Source organism: Sorex fumeus, unplaced genomic scaffold (assembly GCF_029834395.1).
Source record: "Sorex fumeus unplaced genomic scaffold, SorFum_2.1 ptg000007l, whole genome shotgun sequence".
NCBI classification, from domain to species: Eukaryota; Metazoa; Chordata; class Mammalia; order Eulipotyphla; family Soricidae; genus Sorex; species Sorex fumeus.
The window spans coordinates 58,389,607-58,401,833 of record NW_026606064.1 but is presented as its reverse complement, the minus strand read 5'-3'; the positions used below and the strand labels follow the sequence as shown (position 1 = coordinate 58,401,833).

The 12,227-nt window shown below is 40.7% G+C and overlaps 1 protein-coding gene across 2 annotated transcripts in view; it reads left to right on the top strand.

The window, feature by feature from the left end:
• Positions 1-12,227, top strand: part of SVIL (supervillin) — a 229,567-nt gene that overhangs the window by 122,975 nt on the left and 94,365 nt on the right. For both annotated transcript variants that reach the window (XM_056133474.1, XM_056133483.1), the window contains one exon: positions 6,968-7,025. The gene's annotated coding sequence lies outside the window, so the exon portion shown is untranslated. The remainder of the gene's footprint in view (positions 1-6,967; positions 7,026-12,227) is intronic.

The window sequence follows — 12,227 nt, the reverse complement described above, 5'->3', positions numbered from 1 at the left end:
GCAAAAGCTTCAACATGTGTGGTTTTTTGTTTTGTTTTGTTTTTCATTTAGACATTGATACCTCAGAAATGTCCAATAAAATATTGCTTTTGGCTTTTGAGCCATACCTGGCAGTGCTCAGGGATTACTCCTGGTGCTTGAGGGTCCTATGGGATGCCAGGGATAGAACCTGGGTCAGCCACCCCACATGGCAAGCATCACACAGGCTATACTATCACTGTGGCCCCCAAATCCAATTAAAGATTTCTTTCCATAAAGAATTGCTTCTGAATATGGAGGACTTCCATGTTTTGGAAAAGAAAAGTGTTCTTATTTGTCATTGGAGCTGGTGCAGAGCTTTGTTTGACTCCTATCTTCCTGCCGAGCCACTGGTGGTTCACTGACATGGTCACAACAGGAGGAGGCAGGGCACCATCACCAGTTTAGTCTTGCATTTATTTCTCCTTACTGGAGTTGCTGTGGCTACAGTTCTTCTGTGAGGAGCGTGTTGCTTGTTGGGTTGTGGTGCTCTTATTAGTTTAATGCTCACAGATAGTTGTGGTATGCCAGAGACTATACACTTGGTTGTGTTACTGGGGATCCCAAGGCAATGCTGCCCGATCCCACCTGGCATTTGAGTGGGGGCTGGATATTGAACTTCTGGCCGTGGGTCTACAAGTTGGTTGTTCTGCCATTGGAACTGCTCCAGCCCCATCTGAGCTTCAAATTAACATTTGCCCTGAAGACAAAATATTAGCCTACAGAATGATAGAAGGAAATATTTGAACCTCCTGTGTGAAAAAGCCTGTCTAAAATAACAATAATTGCTATCATCATTTTAATTACTGGACAAAAAATGAAAAAGATTAGTGATTCTTCCTTCTGTTGTAAAATGTAAACTTCTTAACCAAATTAGTTGGTTTCATGAAGATGAAATATTACATAAACAGGAACTTGAATTGTATATCTACCATTTAGTAAAGAATTGTGTCCTTTTTTTAAAAAAATTTTATTAGTGAAACACCATGAGGTACAGTTGTAGACTTACAAATTTTTGTGCTTGGGTTTTGATTATACAATAATCAAATACCATGTCTTTTACTGTCAGCTGTGATGCCATATTTAGATATTTGTACCATCATTGAAGGTTGAGGTGAGTGGTTCTAGAATGACTTCATCACCTATATTCAAACTTTTAAATTCTGTATTGGAATTGTATTTTAAAAACTAAACTAGAGGTTCTCTCTTCAAGCCCGTATTCTCTCTTAAACACGGATCTCACTTCTGTCTCTGTTTCACTGCTTGCCTAATTCCTCTCTGAAGAAGCCTATATTCTCTTTCTTAAACATGTACTTCTCCCTTTCTCTTCCCTCACGTCTTTCTAACTGAATTTCAATAAAAACTTTCTTAAAAAAACAAAACCCCAAACCTAGAGTTTATTCCTTAATAATTGCAAGGAGACTTTTGGGTGTGACCCAAAAAGCCAAAAAAAATGCAAATAATTTTAGAGTATTAGCTCTACCCTCTAGAAAATTTTATTCCATTATTTCCTATGGTCATTCTGCAATCATTCACTACAAGCCTATTACATATCAGGTACAGTGCTTAGCATGTAGCCGACAGACAGACAGACAAACTGCAGAACTCAGCCACTTGGTGGAGGTGACTGGGAGTAAATCATGGTCTTGACCCCATGTTCCCCAAGATCCTGTGGCTCCCTCACTAGCCAAATGTCTCATCCCAGGCAAGTTACTTTTCCCATCCTCTGTTTCCTTCTCTTATAAATGAGGCAATTTTCCCAGGCTTTCTTTAATACTTCTTTTAATTTTTAGAATTGCTTTTTGCTTTAATTCTAAAATTTTTTTAACATTTTTGCTTTAATGTGTATTCATTTGATTAATTATTTTATTATTCATTAATATAAAATAAATAAATAAATTTGTTTTAATGCATTCAGTTTGGTTTGGAGTCACATTTGGTAGTGCTCAATACTTCCTCCAGGCTCTGTGCTCAGTGGTCACTCCTAGCAGGGGTTTCGGGGGTAATACGGGCTGTTGGGGATTGAATCCAGGTCAGCCACATGCACGAAAAGTACCTTACCCACTATCTCTCCCACCCCTATAATAATAATATAATAATAACAGCTACAAATTTTTGTTTAAGAATCAAGACAGGCCAGAGAGACAACTCGATGGCAAGAGCACTGCTAACTGTACTGGATACTTGGGTTTCAAACCTACCCCATGCAGTTTCAACCCTTCACACTGCATGGTTTCTTGAGCACCCCTGTGAGTGAATATCTATGCATTGAGCTAGAGCAGCCCCCAGCACTGCCAGGTGCAGTCCAAAACATATGGTGAAAGTAAATGAGGATTATGCTATTGTTTCTGATTCTTCTTAGTTGGAGTTTGGAAGTCAGAACTCCATTTCAACAAGTGATAAAACTGAACAGATGGGATAAAGAACCAGAAACTCTTCTGGAATTTATAAGAAAGGGAAGAACATAGACCAATTCCCTGTTTCTGAGACTGGAGAGATGGGCAAACACAGGCAGTAGAGGATTCTGAGCGCAGAACACAGACTCATACACAACCCAATGGAACAAAGATAACATATTTAACAGTTGGTGCTGGAATAGCTGCCTGTCCACAAGGGGAAAAGGAAATGTAGACACAGACCTTACAAGCTTCATAAACATGAGCGTTAAGTGCTTCGTGATCCTAAAGGTAGAACGCAAAAGACTTTAAACTCCTAGATGATAACAGAGGAGAAAACCAAGATGACCTCAGTATGGTGAATCCTTTTAAGATACAACACCAGAAGTATGCTGCATATAGGCAATAATAGATAAGCTGGGATTTATTAAAATTTAACAATGTCCATATGAAAGAGAGCATCAGGGAAATCAGAAAAGACAGACATAAAATATTTGCAAGGGACCCAGTTGATCAAAACCTGTTATCCAAAATATACAAAGAGTTCTTAAAATTCAGCAATAAAAAAAACAGACAACTGGATTAATGTCAGAGTCCTGTACAGACTCATCACTAAAAAAGATATGAGAGTATGAAAATGTATACCACCTAATGTGCAAATGACCACAATAATCCATTAGTATGGTAGTCATCTAGAACACTGACACAAATAAGGTTGACAAGGAAGAAGAGCCACAGGACCACTCATATATTGCAGATACGTAATGTCATGATCATTTTGAAAGATATTTGGGCAGTTTCTTATAAAACTAAACGTACTATCCACATGATTCAGCAACTGTGTTCTTTGGTATTTACCCAGAAGAGTTCAAAGCATATGGTCACAAAAAGCCCTATATTTGTAGCAGCCTTCTTTCTATGTGATTTCCAAAAGTTGCTAACAGTGAAGATGTCCTTCAGAAGTTATTCAGAGAACATTCCAACCAGATAGTGGAATGTTATTGAAAAATAATATTATTATTTCACTGAAAAATAAACTGTCAAACCGTGAAATGACATGGAGGACCCTTACATGCGTGATACTGAGTGAAAGAAGCCAATAGAAAGAGCTAAAAGCTCTGCTTCTGTCTATGCAGCATTCCAGATAAGACAGAACTTCAGAGACATTAAAAGATTAGTGATTCATTTGTAAACCACAATACCCAAAAGGAGAGAGAGAACAAAAGGGAATGCCCTGCCACAGAGGCAGGGTGGGATGGGGGGGATGGGGGGTGGGAGGGATACTGGGATCCGTGGTGGTGGGAAATGGGCACTGGTGGAGGGATGGGTATTTGATCATTGTATAAATGAAACCCAAGCACAAAATTTGTAAGTCTACAACTGTACCTCATGGTGTCTCGCTAATAAAAATTTAAAAAAAAAATAAAGATTAGTGATTGCTGGGAAAGTGGGGAAGAGAATATTCAGGCAGAGAACGGGATATTTAAGGCAATGAAAATAACTGTCTGATACTATAATGATAGGCACGTGGCATTATATAATTGTCCTAACTAATGGAATATACAGCCCAGTAGTGGAAATCATGACTAGGTGATTATATCTATCATTGGAGGTTCATCTTTAATTTAAAAAAAAAGTACCACTCTAGGGACTTAGGAGATAGCTCAAAGGTTGGAGTTTGAGGCCCCAAGTGTGGTCCCTCCTATACCACATGGGCCCAAGTACCACTGGATGTGAGCTGCCAGCATGACATTTCTGGGCATGTGCAATGAACTGTTGGACCCCTGCTTCTGGGTCCAGTATTATAGGGGGTGATGTCTAGGCCCTTGAGCACTGGTAAGGAGCACCCTGTTCCTTCTTCAACTCCCCCCCCACCAAAAAAAAAAGTGTACTTCCCCAGCAGGAAATATTGACAGGTCATAAATCAGAGTAGAAAGGGAATGAGAAATCTGTGCACCTCCCTATTAGTTTAGTAGCAAACCTAGATCACCTCTAAAAAAAAGTTAGGCATGCTTTTTAATAATAATAAGCTAAGCTGAGGGCAGTCTCTACCACCGAGCTATATTCCCTACCCTCCAGTTAAAATTTTTTGAACTTCTAGTAATATCTTCCTTTTCTTTTCCCACAATTTCACTCATATGTTGTTCATCAATCTTTACTGTTAGTGGGGGTTGGCTCTGTGCTAAGTAAAAGATTTCACTGAACTCGGCCCAAGCTAGCCATGGAGCAGCCTGGCTGCTCAGAGTCTGCACATTTTCCCTCTCCATTTGTTTATTTTAAGGGAAAGAAGTTGTTTTCTGTGCCCCTGTGGGGGCTTAGGTGGCAGCACTGGCTGCTTGTCGGAAGCGTCAGATGTGATTGGGCCTTTGCTTTCAAGTGGTAGCATCCTAAGTGTCCCATCACAGAAGAACTGTGTTTCAGTATCCACATGCCTCATTTCTGCTCAGAATCTGATGAGGGGCTTGAGCTCTTCCAGCCTGCAGCCTCTTGCTTTGCCTCTGCTGTATTCTCAAGGACACAACTGCCTGATTGCGCCTGCCTTGCCCTGTGAAAAAATCTCAATTGAGTTTTGCCTAGTTGGCCTGAGTACTGGGGCTAGTGGAGAATTTGCTGGTGAAGAATTAGCCCTAGAGCATGTTCTGTTAACTGGACTCTCTAAGCGACCATGTTCAGAAGCCCAGAGATTTCTAGCTGTTTGGGAGCTTGCAAGTACCCTGGCAAACAAGGTAAGGCAAGAGAGAAAATGCCCCTTTGTGCTTCTTTTATTAATGTAATAAATGCCTTTGTCTCAGTTGGCTTACCTTGTGATGGCTGAAGGAAAAGAGATTGCTAAATCATAAAAGGAAAAATTGCATGGCACAGTGGAAAACTCAAAATTGGGATCAAGTCTTGTTTGTTTGTTTGTTTGTTTTTATGAAATCTTAACATACATGAGAAAGAACAAAACATTGTCTTTCCTGTGACCTCCTTTCAAACACGGGCCGATTCTTGTTTCCCTGGAACTCCTTTCAAGCAAATGAAAAGGCTTGGGTTCCACGGAACTACTGGAAGTGACAGTAGTTCACTGATGGGATGAGAAAGGAAGAAAACAGTGAGGTTATTTTGCATGTTACCTTTGAAATTTTTTTTGCATGATGCAAAAAAAAAATATTTTCTAGCCCAAATGCTCTATGAGGAAGTGACAGGAACAATTCCAGGCTTCGATTCAGGATTTGTTTAACACAGTATTTGATAGTTGCGTGTGTTTTCTTTTTCAGATAGATGAGATATTTGTATAAATCAGGGGAGAAATCTAGGTATTTGGCATTATAGCACTCCTTTTATTGTATTTTTCTAACTGGTCAACATTTCTAAATTCTAAGCGTCGGGATATAGTTTGCTGGATAATAACATCCCAGCATCTGGTATAGCTTGTACCTCTTTTTCCACAGTCCCCTTACCCCCCCCACCTCCGCCCTTGCCCCATATTAAACAGTAAGAGGCACTTTCTTAGGAGAAGTTTCTATAAGTGGTCTACTTGTGGTTTTCTTGGTGGACGAATGATTACACTGTCAAAAGCTGTCCAACAGATTGCTTGCCATGAGACTGGTTATAAATCTTGTCTGTGTCTGGTTTATATTAGCCCATCCTCCCAGGATATGTGTCTCTGCTGTTTGGAATTGTTACAAAATATCTTTACATACTATAGATCTTGTCTTTAACAATAAATAAATTCACAGTTAATTTGAGGCGATGCCATTATTTGGATTTGAATGTGGCTGTAAAATCACAGCTGAAGTGTCCGCCTGTGCTTCATCAGTTCCTCTGTGCTGTATACGACATCAAGCGCCCCTGTTATATCAGGCGAAGGCGCTGACTCCGCACATTGCTGGTTACCTTGACCAATACTTAGTTCAATTCCCCCACCCCACCCTACTGAGTCTACAACTGTTATTAATATTTAATTGCTTTGAGCCTTTATTGTAGCCACAGTGATCTTAAATGATACTTAGTATTCAACTGGTTTAGTTTTGTTGTTTGATCAATAGAATTTCTTGACTACTAAAATGTTTATATTTGGTGTCACTTTTTTTTGTATTATTTCTCCTCTAGTTAATGGTTTTCACTTTTCAATTGATGTTCTTTTTTCTTTCTTTCTCCTTTCTTTCTCTCTCTTCTTTTTTCCTTATCTTTCTTTCTCTTTCTTCTTTCATCTCTTTCCTTATTTTTTTCTATTTTTTTGTCATTTTTTGTCACACCCAGTGGTGCTCAAGGGTTACTCCTGGCTCTGCACTCAGGAATTATTCCTGGCAGTGCTCAGAGGACCATATGGGATTCTGGGAATCGTACCCGGGTTGGCAGTATCCAAGGCAAACGCCTACCCGCTATACTATCACTCTGACCATCTTTCCCTCTTTCTTTTCCTCTTCCTCTCCTTCTCTCTTTCTCTTTCTTTTTTCTTTCTTTCTCTTTCTTTCTCTTTCTTTCTCTCCTTCCTTCCTTCCTTTTTTCCTTTCTTTCTTTCTTCCTTTCCTAGTACAGCTGTTTCAATGTTACATTATTTCTTTTCCTAGATTTCAACAAGAAATACTTAAGCCTCACTGGACTCCCAAATCTAAGGAGAGTTTCAAGGTAATTTTTTTTTGCACACGAATCTTAAATTTTGATTATTTGTATTGACTTTAAAAAATTCTTCACTTAAATTTTTTTGAATTAAAAAATGAAATAATTATCTCTAATTTATGTGTTTAAATGTTTGACTATGTTTTGTCACCAATATTTGAGTTAGTAAACTAAATGAAGCAAGTTGACTTAACAGTATGTTCAGCCAGCAAAGATTCTTTTTTGTAGTGTGTGCTGCTTGTGGAACTCTTGGTGGAATCCAATACAGATGTTTCTGTAATAGACTTGCATTGCTGTTATCTTTTATCTACTGTCTCCAAGAAGATACTGTCCTTTTGAAATCTGGTTTCAATTTTTTTTGAATGGGGGATGGGTGGGTTTGGACCATACTCAGAGGTGCTCAGGGCTTACTCCTGGTTCTGTGCTCAAGGATCACTTTTGGCAATGCAAGGGGGACCATATGTCGGGTCAAGGGTTGAACCTGGGTCGGCTGCATACACTGCTTTAGATTTTTAATGAAAGAATTTCACCTTTTTAACTCTTCCCTTCCTCTACCCATCCTTCCCCAATGTAAATCCTTAATGCCCAATCTCTTACCATTCTGCGCTTCCATTCCCTGCTGCATGATATTAAGGTTACTGGTTTGATGTATCTAGTGTGCTAAAACTCCATGGAATATCATCATTGATGTAATGTAGAGGATCCAAAGAGGTATTATAGGTGCAGTGGAAACACTTGCTGTGGTTCTGGTTTTTTCCATTACAACCCTGATTCAGTCCTCCCATCTGAAGCCTCGCAGCACCAGGGATCACTCCTGAGCACAGACCCAGGAATAGCCCCTGAGCACCACTGGGTATGGTCCTAACTCCCACCCACCACATTCATGTCGAGATTAAAGTGTGCCAAGCAACACAGCTGTACTGCATAGAGCTTTTACTAGATCACTGTCCCTGGTGGAGTATACGATTTTCAAGTGGAGACCCCTGACACTACATGCTACACTATGAGACCAACTTCAGTCGATTCCATTCCACTCAAAGGCTCTTCTTGTTCTTGATGTCTCACATCTTGATGTTCTTAATGACATTGTTTCTTTGCTAAAAGGGTTTTGCATTTATTAGCACTGGAGTGAATTGTCTCACCGTTGTCCTCATCCAGCTAAGCCTGGCTCTGCAGTTGAAAGTGGCAGGTGAGCTGATGATGAGACAGGAAAATGCTTTAAGGAGACTCATTCCTACCTTAGACGCAGCCACAGTGATGCAGCAACAGACTGGGACCTTGGCAGGCTGGTCTGATTGAGCTCACTCAAGCGCTCTCTCTCTCTCTCTCTTTCTCTCTCTCTTTCTCCCCTCTCTCCCCCCTCTCTCTCCCTCCCTTCCTCCCCAATATTTTAAAAAATGTCTTCGTCTATGCAGGCTACCATAACAAAATCCCAGAGAATGGATGACTTAATAACAACTCATTCTTCACAGTAATGGAGAGTGGGAATCTAAAAGTGGGGTACCAGGATGCTGCTATACAGGACCTCTTATGGGTTACAGTCGGTTTTCTGTTTGCTCTCTGGCTCTCTATAGATTCAACTTATTAGGGCCCGAGATTTAATCACTTCTCATAGGTTCCCACCACCTTTGCGGATTAGGATTTCAGCACTGGAATTTGGGAGAACACTGATTTGAGCCTGTAGCAGCCCAGTTCCCACTATGCCCCTCAAAGTTCATCTTGGCTGCAGAAGAGCTAATACAAGACCAAGAAAAAGGAACCAAAGGGAGACAGAGCTTGCTCTCAAGCTGGAAAACCGTGAAAAATGAAGGGTATACACTGCAGTAGACACACATTCAGAGGGACACAACTTTTCTAAACCGTGGGTGCTGGGACAGGGGTTAATAGCACGTGCCATGCACACACAAAGCCCTGGGGTCAGTTTCCAGCACTGCAGATTCCCTGGCAGGACCCCAGAACACTATGGGGGATGAATCTAGTGGTCCCCAGCGTCACCAGGTCTAAACACTGTACCAGCTGGCCTGGTTGACAGAGTTCTACTAGGAGTGGACCCAGAATCAAGAAATTAAAAACAAAAAGTGGCATTATATGTGCCTAGAACCAAGTAGATCATTCAAAGGGGGGGGGGGGGTGTAAGTGTATATTTTGCTGCAGGAGGTCCAGATTCAATCCCAGGCACTTCTTCGGGAGGGATCTCAAGTACTGAGATTCCAAGTACATTGAGTATGGCCCAACAGCTTTTAAATAAAATTAAATAAAAATAGAAAAAATAAAATAAGTTATGCCTACCACTTGCCTTAGTAGTGTGTGAAGGGCAGAAGGTAGAATCTGATTCTTTCCAAAAATCTAGTTAACCAGACACCAGTGGAATAAACTTTGAGGCCGTGGATTTTGGCTCCCATGTTTTGTCATTTAGCCTGCAGGAGAAGAGCAACAGATTTCATGGAGCCTTTTAGGGTGCACAGGCATTGTCCTTTTATCTCACATTTTGTAAGACAAAGAAGGTAATGACAGAATATCCTGCTCTCACTGGAATAATGTCTCCCCTTGTTGACACTGCAGGCCCGTTAAGTAGGTTAATGGGACACATTAAAAGCGAATCTCATAGAAGCCAGTTCTCTTTAAATAGGGAAGGACAGAAACAGAGAGTCATGTCAGCTATAAAGAACAATATAAAGAACAAAGTCAGTTATAAAGAACAGATTGCAGAAGAGATGAAGAAAGTCGGGTGGAAATTACAAACAGCACTAAAAACCAGAGAGCCAGTACAGCACGCAGCTGACCCGATCGAGTTCCATTCCTGGTCCTCAAGCCCTGCTGGGAGTGATCTCTAAGTGTACAGACAGAAGTAAGCCCTTGAGCACAACTGGGTGCCCACCCCCACAAAAAAGAAAGAAAAAGAAAGAAAGAAAGAAAGAAAGAAAGAAAGAAAGAAAGAAAGAAAGAAAGAAAGAACGGTACAAAAGGTGCTTTTTAAATTTAATGATTTAAGTTGTAGTTTAGGTTATATAGTGACGATGCTGTCCAAGTTTATGTTATATACGTACAAAGTTATTGCACCCCACCACCACCAAAGTGGCCATGACCCTACATCAACTTGTCTTTATGTTACACAATTATAGTTCACTTATCTGGGGAGAGGAGGTTCTGTGCCTTTGTGTAGGCTTCTGGCCTTCACTCAGCTGTGTGTGAAGTTCTTTGTGGGAGTTTGGTTTTCTTGCCATTAGACAATCAGAAAGTTACTCATTCACCAAAGGTCTAGAGCTGAGTTTCTCAGTGTTTTGCAACCATGGCCAGCTCTAACCGTCTTTCTTCCTGTTCCCTCCCTCTATCCCACCAGCTGGTCCCTCAGTCTCAGGCTACGGCTCCTCCAAGCATGTGATTTTTCACTTGTACTTCTTGGACTATCCTAAAAGGTCCACAAAGGGTTGGAGTTGCCCCTGGTTGAGAAGTGCTGGTCTAGAGTTCTCTGCTGGCATGTACGTGTTCCTGCATTTTCACTGCTGGTTAGTGTCTACCTATTCAGAGAAAAGAAATGCTCTTTCCCATCCCAAGGATTTTTGGTGGTTTTCAGGTTTTTGCATCCCTTACAGATTAACTTTCTGGAGCCAGAATCCCACATTCTAACACATTCATTCTCCTGGCTCTTCCTGCCTGCTCGTGTGCTTCCTCTGAAACTAGTGGGTAAGTGGCAGAAGGAGAGAGGCAATCGAAGCACAAACCAAATGTAAAGATGGTTTCATACGTTTCAGTATTAAATTCACCTAAACAGGAGGCCTTGAAAGTAGAATGCTTTATAAATGCTTGCAAATATATCATGTTTTCATACATGTATGCAAGGTGAGCTGAAGTAATGGGATATATTTTCCTCATCATTCTAAGGAGAAAATTAAAAAGGAAGGAGAGGGAGTGAAATTTGTAACTGATATTAATAAATATATGCCCTTTCAATGATTCTCAATATTTACAATACTCTTTTCCCTGGTCTTATAGCAACACTGTGCAAAGTATAGACATAATTTATTTCAGGGTGAATTATAGTATATATTTTATTTTATTTAGTATATAGTATATATTTTATGTGTATATATTTTGCTCACTTGAGCGGGCCCAGTAATGTCTCCATTGGAGACTTTGTTGTTACTGTGTTTGGCATATCGAATACGTCACGGGGAGCTTGCCAGGCTCTGCCGTGCGGGCGAGATACTCCCGGTAGCTTGCCGGGCTCTCTGAGAGGGGCGGAGGAATCGAACTCGGGTCGGCCATGTTGGCTGCAGGCAAGGCAAACTCCCTACCGCTGTGCTATCGCTCCTAAGAATGTATTATTCATATTACATATTGTATTAAGGTAAAGGTAAAGGTAAAGACCCTCCCGTTGATCGTCGATTTGCTCGAGCGGGCCCAGTAACGTCTCCATTGGAGACTTGGTTGTTACTGTGTCTGGCATATCGAATACTCTCAGTAGCTTGCCGGGCTCTCCGAGAGGGGCGGAGGAATCGAACTCGGGTCGGCCATGTTGGCCGCTTGTAAGGCGAACGCCCTACCCGCTGTGCTATTGCTCCAGCCCTACATATTGTATTAGATAGTATATATTATATTTTATAGTAAAATAGTATTTATAGTATTTAACTTATTCAACATATGTTTATTGATTTTTATTTTATTATTTTTTTAATATGTAGGAGTACTGCTATTTATTCAGCCACTGATTAGGCTGATTGAATTGGGCATGAACTCCACCTTATTTTTTTTTCATTTTTTATAATTTTATTTATTTAATCACTGTGAGAACAGTTGCAAAGCTTTTGGGTTTAAGTCTCGGTCATGCAATGAAACACCAGTCCCTTCACCAGTGCCCATTCTCCACCACCAAAAACCCCAGAATACCCCCTTCCCACACCCTCCCCTTACCTGTGGGGCAGATGAATTCCACATTACTCTCTCTCTACTTTGATTACATTCAATATTTTGACGCCAGACCCACCATTATTATTTGGGATTTTACCCCAACACTCAGATCTGCTGAAAAGGCAATAGTAGACAGTTTGTTTTCTGTTGCTGGTTATGAATGACATATGATGTCGCGCAGCTGCAGTAGTGGCTACACAATTTTGAAATTCCGAAATTCTAACAATTAAATCTGGAAAGATTTCTGCCAAAACCTGCTGGGTTCCGAGATTCGTTCCTGAGTCTCTTGGATTATGGCTATTA